This window comes from Scyliorhinus torazame, chromosome 10 (assembly GCF_047496885.1).
Source record: "Scyliorhinus torazame isolate Kashiwa2021f chromosome 10, sScyTor2.1, whole genome shotgun sequence".
Taxonomy (NCBI): domain Eukaryota; kingdom Metazoa; phylum Chordata; class Chondrichthyes; order Carcharhiniformes; family Scyliorhinidae; genus Scyliorhinus; species Scyliorhinus torazame.
In genome coordinates this window covers 234007056-234029659 of record NC_092716.1, presented here as the reverse complement: position 1 = coordinate 234029659, position 22604 = coordinate 234007056, and the positions used below count along the sequence as shown (strand labels likewise).

The 22604-nt window shown below is 46.1% G+C and overlaps 1 protein-coding gene across 7 annotated transcripts in view; it reads right to left on the bottom strand.

The window, feature by feature from the left end:
* The window catches only part of LOC140384665 (prestin-like), a 28772-nt gene extending 12847 nt beyond the window's left edge, over positions 1–15925 (bottom strand). For 2 of the 7 annotated variants that reach the window (XM_072466586.1, XM_072466584.1), the window contains exons 1-2: positions 15650–15924; positions 15280–15452 (exon numbers count right to left, since the gene is read on the bottom strand). The gene's annotated coding sequence lies outside the window, so the exon portion shown is untranslated. Of the gene's footprint in view, positions 1–11310; positions 11505–14350; positions 14463–15279; positions 15453–15649 lie in introns of all 7 variants that reach the window. The other 5 variants (XM_072466587.1, XM_072466585.1, XM_072466588.1 and 2 more) reach the window with 5 other exon arrangements.
* Between the last annotated feature and the right edge of the window lie 6679 nt (positions 15926–22604).

Sequence of the window (22604 nt, the reverse complement as noted above, 5' to 3'; positions counted from 1 at the left end):
CACTGACCTAACCTGTCCATATCCATTTGTAAATTTCTTACTTCCTCATTGCAACTTGCTTTCCCACTTATTTTAGTTGTCATGTGAGAGTACCTTTAAGAAATGGGTGTTTAAGAAATGTACCTTTACGAAATGGGTGTTTATCAGTGATGTCAGAATGTGAGTGGAGCTGGGCTGTCTGTCAGCTTTTTACTTTCGTCTTCGGCTGTTTGCTGCAGGGTGTGTTTTAGTTTCGTTTTCGTTTTCAGCTCCAACACTGAAAACTAAACTAAAACACACCCTGCTGCAAACAGCCTAAAACGAAAGTAAAACGCTGACAGACAGCCCAGCTCCACCCACACTCTGACATCACTGATAAACACCCATTTCTTAAAGGTACATTTCTTAAACACCCATTTCTTAAAGGTACACTCACATGATATTGTGTCATCTGCAAATTTGGCTGTAGCATATTCTATCCTTTCATCTAAGTCATGAATATAGATTATAAATAGTTGAGGCGCAAGGACCAAACCTTGTTGCCAACCAGAAAATGACCCATTTGTCCCCACTCTCTGCTTTCTGTTAGTTAGTCAATCCACTAGCCAAGCTAATATATTACCCTCAACCCCGTGGGATCTTACCTGTTGTGCGCCATCTTATCAAATGCCTTCTGGAAGTCCAGATATACTACATCCACAGGATCCCCATTATCCACTTTGCTTGTTACATCTTCAAAGAACTCCAGCAAATTAGTCAAACCCTAGTTATCCACCATAAAACCATGCTGACTCTGATGAATTGTGTTTTCACTTTCCAACTGTCCCATTACAACTTACTTAATAATGGATTCCAACAATTTTTCAACAACAGTTGTTAAACTAACTGGTCGATAGTTTCCTACTTACTGTCTTTCTCCCTTTTTAAAGAACATAGAACATTACAGCGCAGTACAGGCCCTTCGGCCCTCGATGTTGCGCCGACCTGTGAAACCACTCTAAAGCCCATCGACACTATTCCCTTATTGTCCATATGTCTATCCAATGACCATTTGAATGCCCTTAGTGTTGGCGAGTCCACTACTGTTGCAGGCAGGGCATTCCACGCCCTTACTACTCTCTGAGTAAAGAACCTACCTCTGACATCTGTCTTATATCTATCTACCCTCAATTTAAAGCTATGTCCCCTTGTGCTAGACTTCACCATCTGAGGAAAAAGGCTCTCCCTGTCCACCCTATCCAATCCTCTGATCATCTTATATGCCTCAATTAAGTCACCTCTTAACTTTCTTCTCTCTAACGAAAACAGCCTCAAGTCCCTCAGCCTTTCCTCATAAGATCGTCCCTCCATACCAGGCAACATTCTGGTAAATCTCCCCTGCACCCTTTCCAACGCTTCCACATCCTTTCTATAATGCGGCGACCAGAATTGCACGCAATACTCCAAATGCGGCCGCACCAGAGTTTTCTACAGCTGCAACATGACCTCATGGCTCCGAAACTCAATCCCTCTACCAATAAAAGCTAACACACCGTACGCCTTCTTAACAACCCTCTCAACCTGAGTGGCAACTTTCAGGGATCTATGTACATGGACACCTAGATCTCTCTGCTCATCCACACTGCCAAGAATCTTACCATTAGCCCAGTACTCTGTCTTCCTGTTATTCCTTCCAAAATGAATCACCTCACACTTTTCTGCATTAAACTCCATTTGCCACCTCTCAGCCCAGCGCTGCAGCTTATCTATGTCCCTCTGTAACTTGTAACACCCTTCCGCACTGTCCACAACTCAACCGACTTTAGTGTCATCTGCAAATTTACTCACCCATCCTTCTATGCCCTCCTCCAGGTCATTTATAAAAATTACAAACAGCAGTGGCCCCAAAACAGATCCTTGTGGTACACCACTAGTAACTGGACTCCAGTCTGAACACTTCCCATCAGCCACCACCCTTTGTCTTCTTCCAGCTAGCCAATTTCTGATCCAAACTGCTAACTCTCCCTGAATCCCATGCTTCCGTATTTTCTGCAGTAGCCTACCGTGGGGAACCTTATCAAACGCTTTACTGAAATCCATATACACCACATCAACTGCTTTACCCTCATCCACCTGTTTGGTCTCCTTCTCAAAGAACTCAATAAGGTTTGTGAGGCACGACCTACCCTTCACAAAACCGTGTTGACTATGTCTAATCAAGTTATTCCTTTCCAGATGATTATACACCCTATCTCTTATAAACCTTTCCAAGATTTTGTCCACAACAGAAGTAAGGCTTACTGGTCTATAGTTACCGAGGTTGTCTCTACTCCCCTTCTTGAACAAGGGGACAACATTTGCTATCCTCCAGTCTTCTGGCACTATTCCTGTAGACAAAGATGACTTAAAGATCAAAGCCAAAGGCTCAGCAATCTCCTCCCTAGCTTCCCAGAGAATCCTAGGATAAATCCCATCCGGCCCAGGGGACTTATCTATTTTCACACTTTCCAGAATTGTTAACACCTCCTCCTTATGAACCTCAAGCCCTTCTAGTCTAGTAGCGTGAATCTCAGCATTTTCCTCGACAACATTGTCTTTTTCCTGTGTGAATACTGACGAAAAATATTCATTTAGCACCTCTCCTATCTCCTCGGACTCCAAGCACAACTTCCCACTACTGTCCTTGACTGGCCCGACTCTTACCCTAGTCATTCATTTATTCCTGACATATCTATAGAAAGCTTTAGGGTTATCCTTGATCCTACCTGCCAAAGACTTCTCATGTCTCCTCCTGGCTCTTCTTAGCTCTCTCTTTAGGTCTTTCCTAGCTAACTTGGAACTCTCGAGCGCCCTAACTGAACCTTCATGTCTCATCTTTACATAAGCCTCCTTCTTCCTCTTGACAAGTGTTTTGACTGCCTTAATAAACCACAGTTTCCTTGTTCGACCACTTCCTCCCTGCCTGACAGGTACATACTTATCAAGGACACGCAGTAACTGTTCCTTGAACAAGCTACACATTTCCATTGTGCCCATCCCCTGCAGTTTTCCTCTCCATCCGATGCATCCTAAGTCTTGCCTCATTGCATCATAATTGCCTTTCCCCCAGATATAACTCTTGCCCTGCGGTGCAAGAGGAGCATAACATTAGCCTTTTTCTAAGCCACTGGAACCTTTCCAGAACCCAGTGAATTTTGGAATATTATAACCAATGCCTCCACTATCCCTGCTGCCAGTTCCATCAAGATCCTTGGATTTCGGCCCATCAGGCCCTGGGGACTTATCTGCCTTTAATCCCAATAGTTTGCTCAGTACTTTTTCCCTAGTTATGGCGATTGTTTAAAATTCCTCCTTTTCCACAACCTCTGCATACCTGTTACTACTGGGATGGTTTTTGTATCTCCCACCATGAGGAGCGACGTGAAACATTGATTTAGTGTCTCTGCCATTTCTGTGTTCCCCATTATTGACTCCCCAGTCTCATCCTCTAAGGGACCAATGTTGATTTTAGCTCCCCTCTTCATTTATATGCACTTATAGAATCTTTTGCTGTCCGTTTTTATATTTTGCATTAGATTTCTTTCATAATTTACCTTTGTCCTTTTCATATGAACCATCTGGAAATAACAGCAAACTAACATCTGGGGGCCTGTGCCAAAATTGGGAGAGCTGTCTCACAGATTAGTCAAGCAACAGCCTGAGTCCTACTCCGGGAATCATACCTTACATATTATGTTCCAGACACCACCATCACCAGACCTGGGTATGACCTGTCCCATTGACACCAGAGGTGACGGCACAATGGTACAACAGTTGGGAGGAAGTTCCCTAGGAGCCCTGAATATCAACTCTGGATCCCATTAGTATTCCAAGGAGGGAGGGCAGGGGGGGGGGGGGGGGGGGGGGGGGGGGTGCGCGGGGGTGGGGGGGGGGGGATTGTTGTTGTATGGTTGAAGTGCGTGAAGATTGGTCTGGGGGAGAATGTTTATTTTACCATGTTGATGTTATTGTTTATGTTACTGTTATACATTTTTTTCAAATACCTCAATAAAATATTATTTTTTTAAAAACTCTGGATCCCATTAAGTCTCATGCACTAGGTCAAACATGGGCAAAGGAAACCTACTGCAGATTAGGACATACCATCCACCATCAGCTGATGAATCAGCACTCCCCCATGTTGAAGACCATTTGAAGGAAGAACTGAGGGTATCAAGGGTGCAGAATGTACTCTGGGTGAGGGAATTTAATGTCCACCACTGAGAGTGGCTCAGTAGTACTACCAGAGATTGGGCAGGTCAGGTCCTAAAGGACGTGGCTTCTAGTCTGGGTCCCAAGCAGGTGGTGAGGGAACCAAACCAGAGGGAAAAACATACTTGATCTTGCAGTGATTTGCCTTTGGGCTATATCATAGTTGGTTGGTGTGCGACCTCCAACCAGCAGGTGGTGGTACAAACACACCATGCGGTCTCCAGACTAAGGTCAATGTGACCTGGGACCCGGATCTAAAGGGAGACACATCCACCATCTTCAGAAGAAGATTGAGGGGGTAATAAGACGTACATGCAATTGGTCAGTGCTAGGTGTAAGTTGCAGAGGAATAGCAAGACTCCATGATAACATGCTCTGAATCAGATTGCCATCTTACCACATGAGACACAATAAAGGGGTCCTGGTTTGGATATATCGAAGTGTTTGGTGAGTTTCTTCATAAAGTTCAAGGGACCAAACACAATAGACCTCATCCTCACCAACGTGTCTGCGGCAAATACATCTATCTATGACAGTATCAGTCGGAGTGACAACCGCACATTCCTTGTGGAGAAATGTCCTGTCAGGAACAGGGGTCGGGGGTGTAAGTAGACCCGCTGCGAAGATTAACGTAATAGAGGCTTCACATGCATGAGGTGTGATACATTTTCATAATGAATATTTTGTGTCTTCTACGGTGCAGATAGATACAAAATACCTGTTCAATGTCCGGCCATTTCCTTGTTTCCCTCTATTAATACCCCAGTCTTACTCACTAAGAAATAAACACTCACTTTAATAATGCATTTCCATTTTGAATACTTGTAGAAACTCTCACCATCTGTTTCTATGGCCTGAATAATTAGGACGGTGGGAGATCCCCCCCCCCCCACCCCCACCCCCCCCCCCAACCACCCCCCCCCCCCCCGCCCCCCCCCCCCCCCCCCCCCCCCCCCCCCCCCCCCCACCACCACCACACCACCATCGAAAAAGACTTCAGCGAGGTGGGAGGGGCTGTAAAGAGCGAGGCTTCAGTGAGGAAGACGGTGTATAAAAAGCCAGATTTCAGCAAGGAGTGCGGGGAATAAAGAGCAAGTGATCAGCGAGGCAAGCAGGGCTGCAAAGAGCGAGACTTCAGCGAAGAGGGCGGTGTATAAAAAGCGAGATTTCAGTGAGGTGAGGGGGGTATAAGAAGCGAGACTTCCGCGAGGAATGCGGGGAATAAAGAGCAAGACTTCCGTGAGGAGTGCGGGGAATAAAGAGCGAGTCTTCAGTGAGCAAGCAGGATATAGAGAGCAATATTTCAGCGAGGAGTACAGGGTATAAGAGTGAGTCTTCAGTGAGGAGTGCAGGGTATAAAGAGCGAGGTTTCATCTAAGAGAGTGGGTATAAAGTTCGAGACATCAGCATGGAGAGTGGGTTATGAAGAGTGAGATCCCAATGAAGAGAGTGGGAGATAAAAAGGAAGTCGTAAGCGAGGAGAGAGGGTAATAAAGAGCATGACTTCAGCGAGGAGATTGGGGTATAAAGAGCGAGATTTCAGCGAGGATCACGGGGAATAAAGAGCTGGACTTCCGCGTGGAAAACAGGCTATAAGGAATGAGACTTCAGCGAGGAGAGCGAGGCTATAAAGAGCCTCAAAGCAGCAACGGCAATAGCAACAATGCCACAGGAAAAGCAACGCTGAGACACACAAAGACCCTGATAGGAAAGCCATAGTCAGCCAGTGCCTCACTGCCAATCTGTGTCCCTTGCTCACCAGGACTCGAGTGTTCACAGTGCCTGGTCTGCCCTCAAGTTCTCCATAAACGGCACCTGCCAAAAGGCGCTTGGTAACTCGACCAGGAAACACCAAGACTGGTTGAATGAGAACAATCAGGAGATCCAGGAGCTGATAAGCCACAGGCCCAAAGCTCTTCTGAACCTGAAACAGCAACCCAACTCGAGAGCGAGACAGCAGCTCTACAGACAGCTGAATACTGAGCTCCAGCAAAAAAAAAACATTCTAAAGAACAAATGGTGGATGGAGAAAGTGCAGGAGATCCAGCAATTCATTGACAACTATGCTTGGGGAGGTTTCTGTCACACAGTCAAGACCAACTATGGACCAAGTACCCATGGCCCCAACACAGTGCTGACCAGCAACGGAGAGGTGCTCATCAAGAACAGAGAGGCAGTCAGCACCCATTCGAAGGAGCACTTTGAAGACTTCTTTAACAGAGACTCTGTCTTCAGTGTAAGTGTCTTTGAATGCATCCCACAGAATGCCACCCACCATGTGCAGGTTAGGTGGATTGGCCATACTAAATTGCCCCTCAATGTTACTGGGTTACGGGGATAGGGTGCAGGGGTGGGCTTAAGTTGGGTGCTCTTTCCAAGGGCCGGTGCAGACTCGATGGGCCAAATGGTCTCCTTCTGCACTGTAAATTCTATGATTCTATGATTGCCTTCTCCCTGTGGTTCAAGAGCTCCTCCCAGAGTCGCAATGCAAATCCTGCCCACTAAGGGCCACAACGGACATGATTGTCACCACACAGCAACTGCAAGAGAACTGCAGGAATCAGCACCCACGCTTGTACATGGTCTTCTGTGGCCTCACAATAACCTTTGATATTTTCAACCTTGAGGGATTATGGAGCGTTCTTCTCCATTCCAGCGGCCCCCAAAGGTTTGTCACCATCCGCCGCCTGCTCCACAATGACATGCAAGCCATGATCTGGATCAATGGATCCACCATCAAACCAATTCACGTTTGAGTCAAGCAAGGCTGTGTCATCGCACCGACACTCTCTCCACCTTCCTTGCTGTAATACACAGAACACAGAACACAGAACAATACAGCGCAGTACAGGCCCTTCGGCCCACGATGTTGCACCGAAACAAAAGCCATCTAACCTACACTACGCCATTATCATCCATATGTTTATCCAATAAACTTTTAAATGCCCTCAATGTTGGCGAGTTCACTATTGTAGCAGGTAGGGCATTCCACGGCCTCACTACTCTTTGCGTAAAGAACCTACCTCTGACCTCTGTCCTATATCTATTACCCCTCAGTTTAAAGTTTTGTCCCCTCGTGCCAGCCATTTCCATCTGCGGGAGAAGGCTCTCACTGTCCACCCTATCCAACCCCCTGATCATTTTGTATGCCCCTATTAAGTCTCCTCTTAACCTTCTTCTCTCCAACGAAAACAACCTCAAGTCCATCAGCCTTTCCTCATAAGATTGTCCCTCCATACCAGGCAACATCCTGGTAAATCTCCTCTGCACCCGCTCCAAAGCCTCCACGTCCTTCCTATAATGCGGTGACCAGAACTGTACGCAATACTCCAAATGCGGCCGTACCAGAGTTCTGTACAGCTGCAACATGACCTCCCGACTCCGGAACTCAATCCCTCTACCAATAAAAGCCAACACTCCATAGGCCTTCTTCACAACCCTATCAACCTGGGTGGCAACTTTCAGGGATCTATGTACATGGACACCTAGATCCCTCTGCTCATCCACACTTTCAAGAACTTTACCATTAGCCAAATATTCCGCATTCTTGTTATTCCTTCCAAAGTGAATCACCTCACACTTCTCTACATTAAACTCCATTTGCCACCTCTCAGCCCAGCTCTGCAGCTTATCTATATCCCTCTGTAACCTGCTACATCCTTCCACACTATCGACAACACCACCGACTTTAGTATCGTCTGCAAATTTACTCACCCACCCTTCTGCGCCTTCCTCTAGGTCATTGATAAAAATGACAAACAGCAACGGCCCCAGAACAGATCCTTGTGGTACTCCACTTGTGACTGTACTCCATTCTGAACATTTCCCATCAACCACCACCCTCTGTCTTCTTTCAGCTAGCCAATTTCTGATCCACGTCTCTAAATCACCCTCAATCCCCAGCCTCCGTATTTTCTGCAATAGCCTACCGTGGGGAACCTTATCAAACGCTTTGCTGAAATCCATATACACCACATCAACTGCTCTACCCTCGTCTACCTGTTCAGTCACCTTCTCGAAGAACTCAATAAGGTTTGTGAGGCATGACCTACCCTTCACAAAGCCATGCTGACTATCCCTGATCATATTATTCCTATCGAGATGATTATAAATCTTGTCTCTTATAATCCCCTCCAAGACTTTACCCACTACAGACGTGAGGCTCACTGGTCTATAGTTGCCGGGGTTGTCTCTGCTCCCCTTTTTGAACAAAGGGACCACATTTGCTGTCCTCCAGTCCTCTGGCACTATTCCTGTAGCCAATGATGACATAAAAATCAAAGCCAAAGGTCCAGCAATCTCTTCCCTGGCCTCCCAGAGAATCCTAGGATAAATCCCATCAGGTCCCGGGGACTTATCTATTTTAAGCCTGTCCAGAATTGCCAACACCTCTTCCCTACGTACCTCAATGCCATCTATTCTATTAGCCTGGGGCTCAGCATTCTCCTCCACAACATTATCTTTTTCCTGAGTGAATACTGACGAAAAATATTCATTTAGTATCTCGCCTATCTTTTCAGACTCCACACACAATTTCCCATCCCTGTCCTTGACTGGTCCTACTCTTTCCCTAGTCATTCGCTTATTCCTGACATACCTATAGAAAGCTTTTGGGTTTTCCTTGATCCTTCCTGCCAAATACTTCTCATGTCCCCTCCTTGCTCGTCTTAGCTCTCTCTTTAGATCCTTCCTCGCTACCTTGTAACTATCCATCGCCCCAACTGAAACTTCACACCTCATCTTCACATAGGCCTCCTTCTTCCTCTTAACAAGAGATTCCACTTCCTTGGTAAACCACGGTTCCCTCGCTCGACGCGTTCCTCCCTGCCTGACCGGTACATACTTATCAAGAACACGCAGTAGCTGATCCTTGAACAAGCCCCACTTATCCAGTGTGCCCAACACTTGCAGCCTACTTCTCCACCTTATCCCCCCCAAGTCACGTCTAATGGCATCATAATTGCCCTTCCCCCAGCTATAACTCTTGCCCTGCGGTGTATACTTATCCCTTTCCATCATTAACTTAAACGTCACCGAATTGTGGTCACTGTCCCCAAAGTGCTCTCCTACCTCCAAATCCAACACCTGGCCTGGTTCATTACCCAAAACCAAATCCAACGTGGCCTCGCCTCTTGTTGGCCTGTCAACATATTGTTTCAGGAAACCTCCTGCACACACTGTACAAAAAACGACCCATCTATTGTACTCAAACTATATCTTTTCCAGTCAATATTTGGAAAGTTAAAGTCTCCCATAATAACTACCCTGTTACTTTCGCTCTTATCCAGAATTAACTTCGCCATCCTTTCCTCTACATCCCTAGAACTATTAGGAGGCCTATAAAAAACTCCCAACAGGGTGACCTCTCCTTTCCTGTTTCTAACTTCAGCCCATACTACCTCGGAAGAAGCGTCCCCATCTAGCATCCTCTCCGCCACCGTAATACTGCTCTTGACTAGCAGCGCCACACCTCCCCCTCTTTTGCCTCCTTCTCTAAGCTTACTAAAACACCTAAACCCCGGAACCTGCAACATCCATTCCTGTCCCTGCTCTATCCATGTCTCCGAAATGTCCAGGTACCAACCCATGCTGCCAGTTCCCCTACCTTGTTTCGTATACTCCTGGCATTGAAGTAGACACACTTCAAACCTGAACACTGGCCCCCTCCTGCGACGTCAAATCTGTGCTCCTGACCTCTATACTCTCATTCTCCCTTACCCTAAAACTACAATCCAGGTTCCCATGCCCCTGCTGCATTAGTTTAAACCCCCCCAAAGAGCACGAACAAATCTCCCCCCCAGGATATTTGTGCCCCTCAGGTTCAGATGTAGACCATCCTGTCTGTAGAGGTCCCACCTTCCCCAGAAAGAGCCCCAGTTATCCAGAAATCTGAATCCCTCCCGCCTGCACCATCCCAGTAGCCACGTGTTTAAATGCTCTCTCTCCCTATTCCTCATCTCACTATCACGTGGCACGGGCAACAACCCAGAGATAACAACTCTGTTTGTTCTAGTTCTGAGCTTCCATCCTAGCTCCCTGAAAGCCTGCCTGACAACTTTGTCCCCTTTCCTACCTATGTCGTTAGTGCCAATGTGGACCACGACTTGGGGCTGCTCCCCCTCCCCCCTAAGGACCCGGAAAACACGATCCGAGACATCACGTACCCTTGCACCTGGGAGGCAACATACCAAACGTGAGTCTCTCACGCTCCCACAAAATCTCCTATCTGTGCCCCTGACTATAGAGTCCCCAATCACTAATGCTCTGCTCCTCTCCCCCCTTCCCTTCTGAGCAACAGGGACAGACTCCGTGCCAGAGGCCCGTGCCCCATGGCTTACCCCTGGTAAGTCCCCACCCCCCCCCCCCCACAAGTATCCAAAGCGGTATACTTGTTTCTCAGGGGAACGACCGCAGGGGATCCCTGCACTGACTGCTTTTTCCCAGTCCCTCTTACAGTTACCCACCTATCTCCAATCTTTGGTGTAACTAATTCCCTGAAGCTGCTATCTATGACCCCTTCTGCCTCCCGAATGATCCGAAGTTCTTCCAACTCCATCTCCAGTTCCCTAACTCGGTCTTGGAGGAGCTGGAGATGGCAGCACTTCCTGCAGATAAAATCAGCAGGGACACTAACGGCATCCCTCACCTCAAACATCCTGCAGGAGGAACATTGCACTCCCTTCCCTGCCATTCCTCTAACTTTCTACCAAGATCGGGCTAACAACTAAATTAAATTTTTTATAAAAAATAATAATAATATAATAAAATATGGTACTTACCTCAGACCAATGGGTTTTATTATTAGGTTAGAGGAGGAGGGCGGGTGGGAGACACTACACGTGTAGTGTCTCGGGTTTCCTCTCCACATCAGAAGAGGCTGGAAGGTTATAGCATTCCCCTTTATGTTGTAATCTCCTCCACAGACACACCCGGCGGCAGGGGATCCAGAACTTTGGCCCGAGGACAATGAAGGAACGGCAATATATTTGCAGCTGTAATAATGTATGACATGGAGCTGAACTTAGAACTGCTGCTTCTCCCCCGCAGCTACTGCCCTGGCTTTCTGCATGGTGGAGGTTGTGAGTTTTGGGGGCACCTTACCTGTGTAGAACCACAATGCTGCCAAAATGTACCCGTGTTGGATGGAGTGAATGCTTCAGGTGGCGAAGTGGATTGAGGAGACTGCTTTGTCCTGAATGGTGTTGCACTTCTTGAGTATTGTTGCAGTCACACCTGAGCAGTGACATGGACAGTGCTCTAACACACTGCGGACCCACCTTGGAGGTGATGGAAAGCTAGTGAAGAGATATTGAGGAGTCAGGAAGTGAGCCACTTATCCCACCCGGAATACCCACCTCCGAATTAACAAAGGCAGCAAGGTGATGGTTCGCCACTCTCAGCAAGCTCCCTGTTGGAGTGGAGCTAAACTACAGAACAAATGGAAATCTATTCACCCTCCATCACCTGCAGGCCAGATCCAAGGTCATCCCATCTTCTGTCATTGAACAGTATGCAGATGCTTCATGCATCTGCGCACACTCGGACACCAAACTCCAAGGCATAACCATATATACTCTAACCCTGTCCTCTGTCAACATATACACCACTATAAACATATACACCACTATAAACACATGCACCACTATAAATATATACACCACTATAACCATATACATCACTATAACCATATATACTACTATAAACATACACACCAGTATAAACATATACACCACTATAATGATATACAGCACTATAAACATATACACCACTATAACTATATACACCACTATAAACATACACACCACTATAAACATATGCAACTCTAGAAATATATTCACCACTATAAACATATCCATCACTATAACCTTATACACCCCATAACCATATACACCACCATAAACATATACACCACCATAAACATATACACCACCATAACCATATACACCATTATAAACATATACACCACTATAAACATACACACCACTATAAACATATGCATCACTATAACCATATACACCCCATAACCATATACACCATTATAAACATATACACCACTATAAACATATACACCACTATAAACATATGCACCACCATAACCATATACACTATTATAAACATACACACCACTATAAACATATACACCACTATAAACATATACACCAATATAAACATATATACCACTATAATCAGAAACACCACCATAGATATATACACCACAATAAACATATATACCACTATAAACATATGCACCACTATAAACATATACCACTATAATCATATACACCACTATAAACATACACATCACTAGAAACATACACACCACTATAACCATATACACCACTATAATCATATACATTCCATAACCATATATACCCCTGTAAACATATACACCACTATAATCATATACACTACCATAACCATATACACCACTGTAAACATATACACCATGTACATAAAAAGCAAGAGGGTAGCCAGGGAACGGGTTGGCCCACTGAAGGATAGGCAAGGGAATCTATGTGTGGAGCCAGAGGAAATGGGCGAGGTACTAAATGAATACTTTGCATCAGTATTCACCAAAGAGAAGGAATTGGTAGATGTTGAGTCTGGAGAAGGGTGTGTAGATAGCCTGGGTCACATTGAGATCCAAAAAGACGAGGTGTTGGGCGTCTTGAAAAATATTAAGGTAGATAAGTCCCCAGGGCCTGATGTGATCTACCCCAGAATACTGAAGGAGGCTAGAGAGGAAATTGCTGAGGCCTTGACAGAACTCATTGGATCCTCACTATCTTCAGGTGACGTCCCGGAGGACTGGAGAATAGCCAATGTTGTTCCTCTGTTTAAGAAGGGTAGCAAGGATAATCCAGGGAACTACAGGCTGGTAAGCCTTACGTCAGTGGTAGGGAAATTACTGGAGAGAATTCTTCGAGACAGGATCTACTCCCATTTGGAAGCAAATGGACGTATTAGTGAGAGGCAGCATGGTTTTGTGAAGGGGAGGTCGTGTCTCACTAACTTGTTAGAGTTTTTCGAAGACATCACAAAGATGATTGATGCAGGTAGGGCAGTAGATGGTGTCTATATGGACTTCAGTAAGGCCTTTGACAAGGTCCCTCTTGTAGACTAGTACAAAAGGTGAAGTCACACGGGATCAGGGGTGAGCTGGCAAGGTGGATACAGAACTGGCTAGGTCATAGAAGGCAGAGAGTAGCAATGGAAGGATGCTTTTCTAATTGGAGGGCTGTGACTAGTGGTGTTCCGCAGGGATCAGTGCTGGGACCTTTGCTGTTTGTAGTATATATAAATGATTTGGAGGAAAATGTAACTGGTCTGATTAGTAAGTTTGCAGACGACACAAAGGTTGGTGGAATTGCAGATAGCGATGAGGACTGTCAGAGGATACAGCAGGATTTAGATTGTTTGGAGACTTGGACGGAGAGATGGCAGATGGAGTTTAATCCAGACAAATGTGAGGTAATGCATTTTGGAAGGTCTAATGCAGGTAGTGAAAATACAGTGAATGGTAGAACCCTTAAGAGTATTGAAAGTCAGAGAGATCTAGGTGTACAGGTCCACATGTCACTGAAAGGGGCAACACAGGTGGAGAAGGTAGTCAAGAAGGCATACGGCATGCTTGCCTTCATTGGCCGGGGCATTGAGTATAAGAATTGGCAAGTCATGTTGCAGCTGTATAGAACCTTAGTTAGGCCACAGTTGGAGTATAGTGTTCAATTCTGGTTGCCACGCTACCAGAAGGATGTGGAGGCTTTAGAGAGGGTGCAGAAGAGATTTACCAGAATGTTGCCTGGTATGGAGGGCATTAGCTATGAGGAGCGGTTGAATCAACTCGGTTTGTTCTCACTGGAACAACGGAGGTTGAGGGGCGACCTGATAGAGGTCTACAAAATTATGAGGGGCATAGACCGAGTGGATAGTCAGAGACTTTTCCCCAGGGTAGAGGGGTCAATTACTAGGGGGCATAGGTTTAAGGTGCGAAGGGCAAGTTTAGAGTACATGTACGAGGCAAGTTTTTTACACAGAGGGTAGTGGGTGACTGAGGAGGTGGTGGCAGCAGGGACGATAGTGACATTTAAGGGGCATCTTGACAAATACATGAATAGGATGGGAATAGAGGGATACAGACCCAGGAAGTGTAGAAGATTGTAGTTTAGTCGGGCAGCATGGTCGGCACGGGCTTGGAGGGCCGAAGGGCCTGTTCCTGTGCTGTACTTTTCTTTGTTCTTTGTATAACCATCCTATACATTGACACCATTGAGATAATAACAAGTTTATCTTTTGAAAAGTCAAGTAGCATCAACAAAGTTGATTAATATCTGAAGTCTGACAGTAATGTTGCAGAAATAGAACTGACTTGGATTGTTTCAGAAATAGTTCTTGTTTTATCAGAAAAGTTGTGACAATTGCAATTCATTATGAAGACCACAAACAAGTGGCTCATTGCATAAGTAATGTTGACATTTCACTAAACATTACAGTACGTCAGGTGCACAGTTCCCAGTACAACTATCAGAAAATTATCCAGTGAGTGCTGACCACTGCTGCCTGATATGTCACACGTGTAAAGTGTTAGTGCTGTAGAAAGGGACGACAACGTTCTTAGAAAACAAGAAGCCCCTAGATCTATTCAGAAGGCCCCTTCGCATGGGGGTCGGGCCAGAAAATGTGGCGAGCGGTTCAAAGGTTCATTGACTTCGGCAGCACTGGAAAATCCTGCCCTTCGAGTCAACCCAATAACCCCAATTAGAAGCTGGAGCAGAGGTCTGGTGTGAGGGGATCTGCAGGCATTAATTCAGCTGAGTTAATTACTGCAGCCGAAAGCTCAGAGGATTTGGACTATGGACGGGTATGAGACTTTCCACCGCCAAGGTCAGGAAGGGACACTATCCCAGCAGTCAGGCCTTTCCATGAACAAGGGTGCTGAAGCAAGTACGGTTGCAGGGAGGGAGGGGAGCTAGTTCAAAGAAGGGAACCTCTGAGATTTACTTGTGGGACCTGGGCGAGGACTCCAGCTCTCCCTGAGCTACCTTCAAAATGCCAAAAGATAAATCTTACCTTTGTCGCCTCTGGCCACTGTCCTGCTGCTGCAAACTATTCCTGGTAGGTCTGGTATTAGGTGGGCTTTCCTCAATCTTCAGTTAAAACCTCACCTTGGTCCAGATGATGTCACTGGAGCACGACTTTGCCAGTGTAATTGGGTTCCTTCTCGCTCGATCTGAACACCTGTCCTGAAGGAAAACGGCAGTTGAAACAGCAGCCAGTGTAAATGGTTTGGGGAGGTTTCCAAACCCAATGTTAAACCCATACGTGCAGCATTCCTGCTGAGCTGGACGGGCTTAAAATCCAGTAAAGGAATGCAGGGAACTCTAAAGCTCTACTCCTGGCTGGGTCTCTGACTAGAATACTGAACTGCTTCTGCACTTACCCATTTCATTCGATTTCCCTATGCTCAGCACAGCCAAAGTGGTGTTTGTGTTAATGTGGAGAGAATGAAAGTGACTCTCAGTAACTGTGTTGTGACGTTTAGATGTAGTCTCCCTAATAAGGGCTAGCGTGGAGAGCGAGCATCCCTGCCCAAAATAGACATGGCATACAGTAACCCAATCTGTCAGTTTGATATGATCCTTTACAGCTGGCAATCCCATCAAATGTCCACTGTCAAAATTCTTGCTATCGAGTTGTACATTATGCTCCTAGAGGTAAATTATTTGATGGCAGAGTAAAGTCACCATAGTCCCGGAAGACCAGAGGCTGCTTTCCCCTTTGAGGGGGGAGAGCTGACTGGTGGTGGTTTAACCTGAGGATCACCACACCTCAGGCGAGGGGCAGGGTTGAGAAGGCGGGGCCTTCGTGAATAACCTCAGCCGGACACGGGAATTGAACCCGCGATGTTTGCCTTGCTCACAAACCAGCTGTCCAGTCAAATGAGCTGAACCGGTCTCCATTATTTTATGAAATGTAAATTTAAAAACCCACCAAACCTCTTAATGGTACCCATGTCTTATGATTATTGGTCCGTTAGAAGTTGCTGACCTTTGGGTTTTTAATTAATCATAGCAGTAAGTGATTCCACCATATGACTCATTTAAATAAACATGAGCAACAGCATTCTTTGAGAAAAATACCAATTTGAAATTAAAGGCTATTCCTGAATTTTGCACAGACTGGTGCATACTGATTTCAAATAGGTAGCGAGCGCCCCTCCCTCATTGACATTCACTGACAAGTGGTAGTTGTAAGTATCATTTTTCTGTTCTGCGCTCACAGGATTTCACACACAATCAATGTTTCCCTGAAACTGGAGTCAGGTCAGGAGCAGTCTCCTCGTGTTCAGCATTAGAACCTGAGGGACACGGATTGAGGGCCTGCTGGGCTCAGTTTCTGCTCTCAGTTGTGTCAAATTGGTGTTGCTGAGTGGGAGCTGCTCTTCCTACTAGCTCGGCTGTGGTCCAGTTGCCAGAACATCGCTGTTTGTGAGATCCTCCGCTGTACCCATCCTCTCAGTTACGAAACAGAGAAACCTCACAAATGCACAGTCAAGGAGGGAATATGCTTCTTGTTATTTGTTTTAAAAGTGGTTCATGTACTGCTCTAAGTCAGAGTGCATTTTATTTCCAGGAAAGAAGCGACTCATCCTGGACACCCTCTGATGCTGCCTTCCCCGATGCTGCAGGATAAGCTTCTGTCCGAGGATGAAATTGGGGAGGACAAGGTTACGGACATGTATGGGGAGCTAATGAAGAGAGAGTGTGCTGCCCTGGAGGACGTTAGGCACAGGTGGGAGCAGGAGTTGGGTGGGGCATTGGGGGCTGGAGTGAAACTCGGCAGAGCGTGAATACGTCCTCGTCGTGTCCAAGACTAGGCCGTATCCAATTTAAGGTGGTGCACAGGGCCCACATGTGGGTGTCCAGGATGAGTCGGTTCTTTCCTGGGGTGGAGGATAGGTGTGGGCGGTGTGCAGGGGATCGGCGAGTCATGTGCATAAGTTGTGGGTGTATCTGATGTTGAGGGGGTTTTGGAAAGGATTTTCGGAAGTATTGTCAAAGATTTTGGGGGCAAAGGTAGCTCGAGTCCAGAGGTGTCGATATTTGGAGTGGCGGAGGATCCGAGAGTGCAGTGGGGAGAGAGGCCGGCGTGTTGGCCTTTGACTCCCTGATAGCCCCGAGACGGATTTTGTTGTGCTGGTGGGACGTGGAGCTGCCGAAGGCAGGGTGTGGGTGGGCAGGTTTGGCAGTGTTCCTGATTTGGAAAAGATCGAGTTTGTCATTTGAGGCGCGGAGGAAAGGTTCCCCTCGAGGTGGAAGCTGTTCATCAACTTTTTCAGGAGTATTGAGTCATCAGTGGGGGCGGGGGGGTGGTTCTGTTTTATTTTCTGTTTGGGTGGGGTGAAAAATTGGAAGAGAGGCTTGTGTCGAGGTGGCAACGGGATGAGTGGGCTGTGATTTGGGGGCTGTTTGTTGGGGGGCGGGTGCAGGGACGGGGGGGTTGTCCCCTGTTGACGCAGTTGGCTTGTGTATTTCTTGGTTATGTTTAATTAAAAATGCCTTGAATAAAATGTTTATCAAATAAAATATAGGAGCAAAATTAGGCCATTCGGCCAATAGAGTCTTCTCCGCCATTGAATCATGGCTGATATGTTTATCATCCGCATTCTCCTTGCTTCTCCCCATAACCCCTGACCCCCTGAAGTGCAGGGAGCCTGCCCTTTAATGTACTATCCACTATGCCAATGGGTGCAATTTACTGGCACAGCTTGGTTTGAACTTACCAAACAACTGATCAATAAGTAACTTCAGTGAAACAGCAGTGCAGTTCAGTTTGAATATTATTGCTATCCATCTATAAATAACTAGTTTCTCAAGCAATATGGTGAGACAAAACAGTTAATAGATCGTCCCACAAACAGCAATGAAATAAAAGACCAGTTAAAGAGTTTTAGCGATAGTGGTCAGAGGGATAAGTATTGGTAAGGATGCTGGGAGTATTGTTCTGCGTACAGTCCAGGCAGATCATTCTATACATGAAAAAACACAGGACATACGATAAACACACTTTCAGCACAACGCCGGAAACATCACTTTATATACTCGGGGTTTCTAGTGTTTGCTGTTTTTCCTTCTGATTCTAATGATAAACGATAACTGCCCTCGGAAATGGCTCTCATGCTTAAGCTAACTGTTCATAAAAGCTACTTATCCAACCTGCAGTTAATTAATACAAATGTGTCCACAAGATGGCAGTTCAATACAGGACTTGCGACTATTTAAAGGGGTAAGAAGAATCTCATGCCCACAGCATTCTCAAGAATTTGTTAAACCAGTTTTAGTTGAAACGAAAAATGAAAAAGGGTTGATTGGTGCATTTTGTCAGTGCAGCCGATCTGTTTATTGTTATTATGTAAATGAAAATGAACTGATGGATATATTGGAATGAGAAAGTTATTAGCAGAATAATCGCGATCACTGATGAACAATTTCATCAATAAATGGACAGAATCTGATCCACAAAACGTCATGAAAAAATTTGGAATCCAATGTAAAAATTGTGGGCCTTAACTTACTCAGTCACTAACTAATACTGGTCCTGAAAATAACCAACATTTGCCTTGACTCATGATTCTGCTTGATATCAACTTGCTCCAAACATTGGTACCACTGAAGCCACACTGCTCGACTCCTTATTGTTGGCAATATTCCTTTGTTCGCTATTTTACACAAGTCATACTTCATTTATTTCAAACAATGAGGTGTCATGTGAATATCGCTATCTTGTGGCTGTGTTCCCATTCGTCCCTGAGGTGACCATCTAGAATTGGAAATTCATCAATCAATTGTGATCGCATTAAAATTCTGGGATTTTATTAAATTCACTAGATTCTGGAAAGATCCCATCAGATTGGGAAGATGGTGGCATCGTAATAATGTCACTGGACTAGCAATCCAGAGACCCAGGGTAATGCTCTGGGGACCGGAGTCCAAGTCCCACCAAGGCAGAAAGTGGAATGTGAATTCAACAAAACATCTGGAATTAGAAGCGTCATAAAACCCTGGGCTAGTGCACAGTTAATTCCGGCCCCAAATGACCTGGAGTCGCAACACAGGTGAAATTAGATATTTTTCTAAATACCCAAGGTCCTTGGTTGAGCCCATAAACCACAGACACCAGCTTTGAAACTTTAAATCACAAGTAATCACAGGAAATGTAACTATCTAATGCCCCTTCCCCAACCCCCCCTTTATAACTCACCCCACTATCTACACACACATATAGACACACGCACACACACACACACAGACAAACAACACAGAGAGGAAAGAGTGGTGGAAAGGGAAAGAGTGTTAATGTAAATAAAAGGATAAGGATATTTCACGCACTCGGATGGCTTCCAGTCAATGTCTTTCTCAAGTTCACCTTTCGTTTTGGTACTTCTTCCTTCTAGGCTTGGGATAGGTTTTTTCTGTTGTCTACCTTCTCTGCAATCTCAGCATCATTCCCAGCACTCACTGCTTTCAGAACAATAAAACATTCTTATACTTCAGCAAGCAGGGGAGCAAGAGAGAGCGAGAGCGAGTGAGAGAGTACGTTCCTTTCACTTCCGAGGTCTAAACTTTTCTGCCCAATTCTCTCAGAAAGCATCAGGCAGGAACCAATCACTGACTGTTGCCAGGCAGAACACTGTCCCTAGCCAACCCACCAACTAGTCACTGGAAATGATAACCGCAAACTCAACCCTGTTGAGCTTACAAAGTCCTCCTTAGGAACATCTGGGTGCTTGTGCCAAAATTGGGAGAGCAACAAGTAACAGCTTGACATAGTCAGACTCACAAATCATACCTTACAGATAATGTCCCAGACACCATCATCACCATCCCCGGGTACATCCTGTCCCATTGGCAGAACAGACCCAGCAGAGGTGGTGACACCATGGCAAGCATCTGGAGGGAGCTGCCCTGGGAGTTCTCAACATTGACTCTGGACCGCATGAAGTATCATGGCACCAAGTCAAACCTGGACAAGGAAACCTCCTGCTGATTGTCACGTATTGTCCCCTATCAGCTGATGAATCAGCTCCTCCATGTTGAACACCACTTGGAGGAAACACTGAGGGTGGCAAGGGTGCAGAATATGCTCTGGGTGGGGGATTTCAATGTCCATCACCAAAAGTAGCTCGGTAGTACCATCACAGACCGGGCTCGCCGAGTCCTAAGGACATAGCTGCTAGACATGAACTGCAGCAGGTGGTGAGGGAGCCAAAAAGAGGGAAAAACATACTTGACCTCATCCTCACCAATCTGCATGCTGCATCTGCCCATGGCAGTATCGGTAGAAGTGACGACCGCACAATCCTTGTGGAGACAAAGTCCCGCCTTCACATTGAGGATACCCTCCATTGCGATGTATGGCACTACCATCGTGCTAAATGGGATAGACTTTGAACAGATCTAGCAACTCAAGACTGGGCATCCATGAGGCGTTGTGGTCATCAGCAGCAGCAGAATTATACTGTAAACTCATGGCCCGACAATGAAGCGTGCAGACGGGCATGCCAGGAGTGACACCAGGAATACCTGGTGTTAACCTGGTGAAGCTAAAACACAGGACTAATTGTGTGCTGAACAGCATAAGCAGCTAATAATACACAGAGCTTAAGAATTCCACAACCATCGGATCTGGTCTAAGCTCTGCAGTTCCTGCCACGTCCAGCCGTGAATGGTGCTGGAGAAGAACCAACTCACTGGAGGAGGAGGCTCCACAAATATCCCCATTCTCAAAAGTAAAGGAGCCTAGCACATCATTGCAAAAGATATGGTTGAAGCATTCGCAACAATCTTCAGCCAAAGTGCGTGTGGATGATCCACCTCAGCCTCCTCCTGAAGCCCCACAGCTTCACAACCAATTCATTTCACTCGACATTATATCAAGAAATGGCTGAAAGCACGAGGCACTGCAAAGGCTATGGGCCCTGGCAATATTCCAGCAATAGTACTGAAGATTTGTGTCCCTAGCCAAGCCATTCCAGTTCAGCTACAGCACTGGCATCTACCCAGCAATGTGGCAAATTGCCCAGGTGTGTCCTGTACACAAGAACCAGGACAAATCCAACCCGATCAATTGCTGTCCCATCAGTCTAAGCTCAATCATCAATAAAATGACAAGGTAAACGGTTTTACTCGCAGCTCACAGTCGTCGGGAATCAAGGCAGGAACAGTTGAGAAAGTAGAGAAGCTCCAGCAAGAGTCGGAATCACTGAAACCGTGAGTGAAAATGCCTATCATTGAGAACTTGGACCCATTTGACGAAGGGGTTGAGGGTTGAAGTCAGTACATAGAACGGCTCCATTTTTAAAAAACTGCGCATGAGATCACAGGCAAGGACAGGTTTGCTGGCTTCAAATGTACATTTGATTGGGAACCTCATGTGCCCGGAGGCAACAAATCTGAATACCATTGACGAGATAATCAAATTGATTGAAGAATATTTCAATCCGAAGCCCTCAATTATCCTCCAATATTATAACTTTAACTCTGCAGTGAGGGACCACCATGAAGAGTCTGTCCCGGGCTTCATAGCCAGACTTCGCCAGCTTGCAGAGCACTGTGAGTTTGGGTGATATGTTGAGTGATCGGCTGGCTTGTGGGATTCATAAACTTAATATCCAGAAGAAGCTTCTGGCGGAGCCGATGATTACGTTGGAAAAAGTGATTGAGATAGCTCAGTTGATGGAGTATGCCGAAAAAGGTGCCACTAAACTCCAAAGCATGGCTGGAGGGGAGGTTAACAATGTATGGGGCGGAATGGCTGTGAGGTCGGTGGTGGGATCAACAGGCATAGCGGAGAACCAGGCAAGATCCTTGGAAGAGGACCGGAAACCAAGGAGCAGAAAGGAGTTGCGACGCCAACCTGAATCCAAGGCAGACTGCTATCGTTGCGGGGGAGACCATCTACAAGAGACCTGTCACAGAACATTACAGCGCAGTACAGGCCCTTTGGCCCTCGATGTTGCGCCGACCTGTGAAACCACTCTAAAGCCCATCTACACTATTCCCTTATCGTCCATATGTCGATCCAATGACCATTTGAATGCCCTTAGTGTTGGCGAGTCCACTACTGTTGCAGGCAGGGCATTCCACGCCCTTACTACTCTCTGAGTAAAGAACATACCTCTGACATCTGTCCTATATCTGTCTCCCCTCAATTTAAAGCTATGTCCCCTCGTGCTAGACATCACCATCCGAGGAAAAGAAATGACCTGGAGGAGGGCGTAGAAGGATGGGTGAGTACATTTTCAGATGACACTAAAGTTGGTGGAGTTGTGGACAGTGCAGAAGGATGTTACAAGTTACAGAGGGCTGCAGCACTGGGCTGAGAGGTGGCAAATG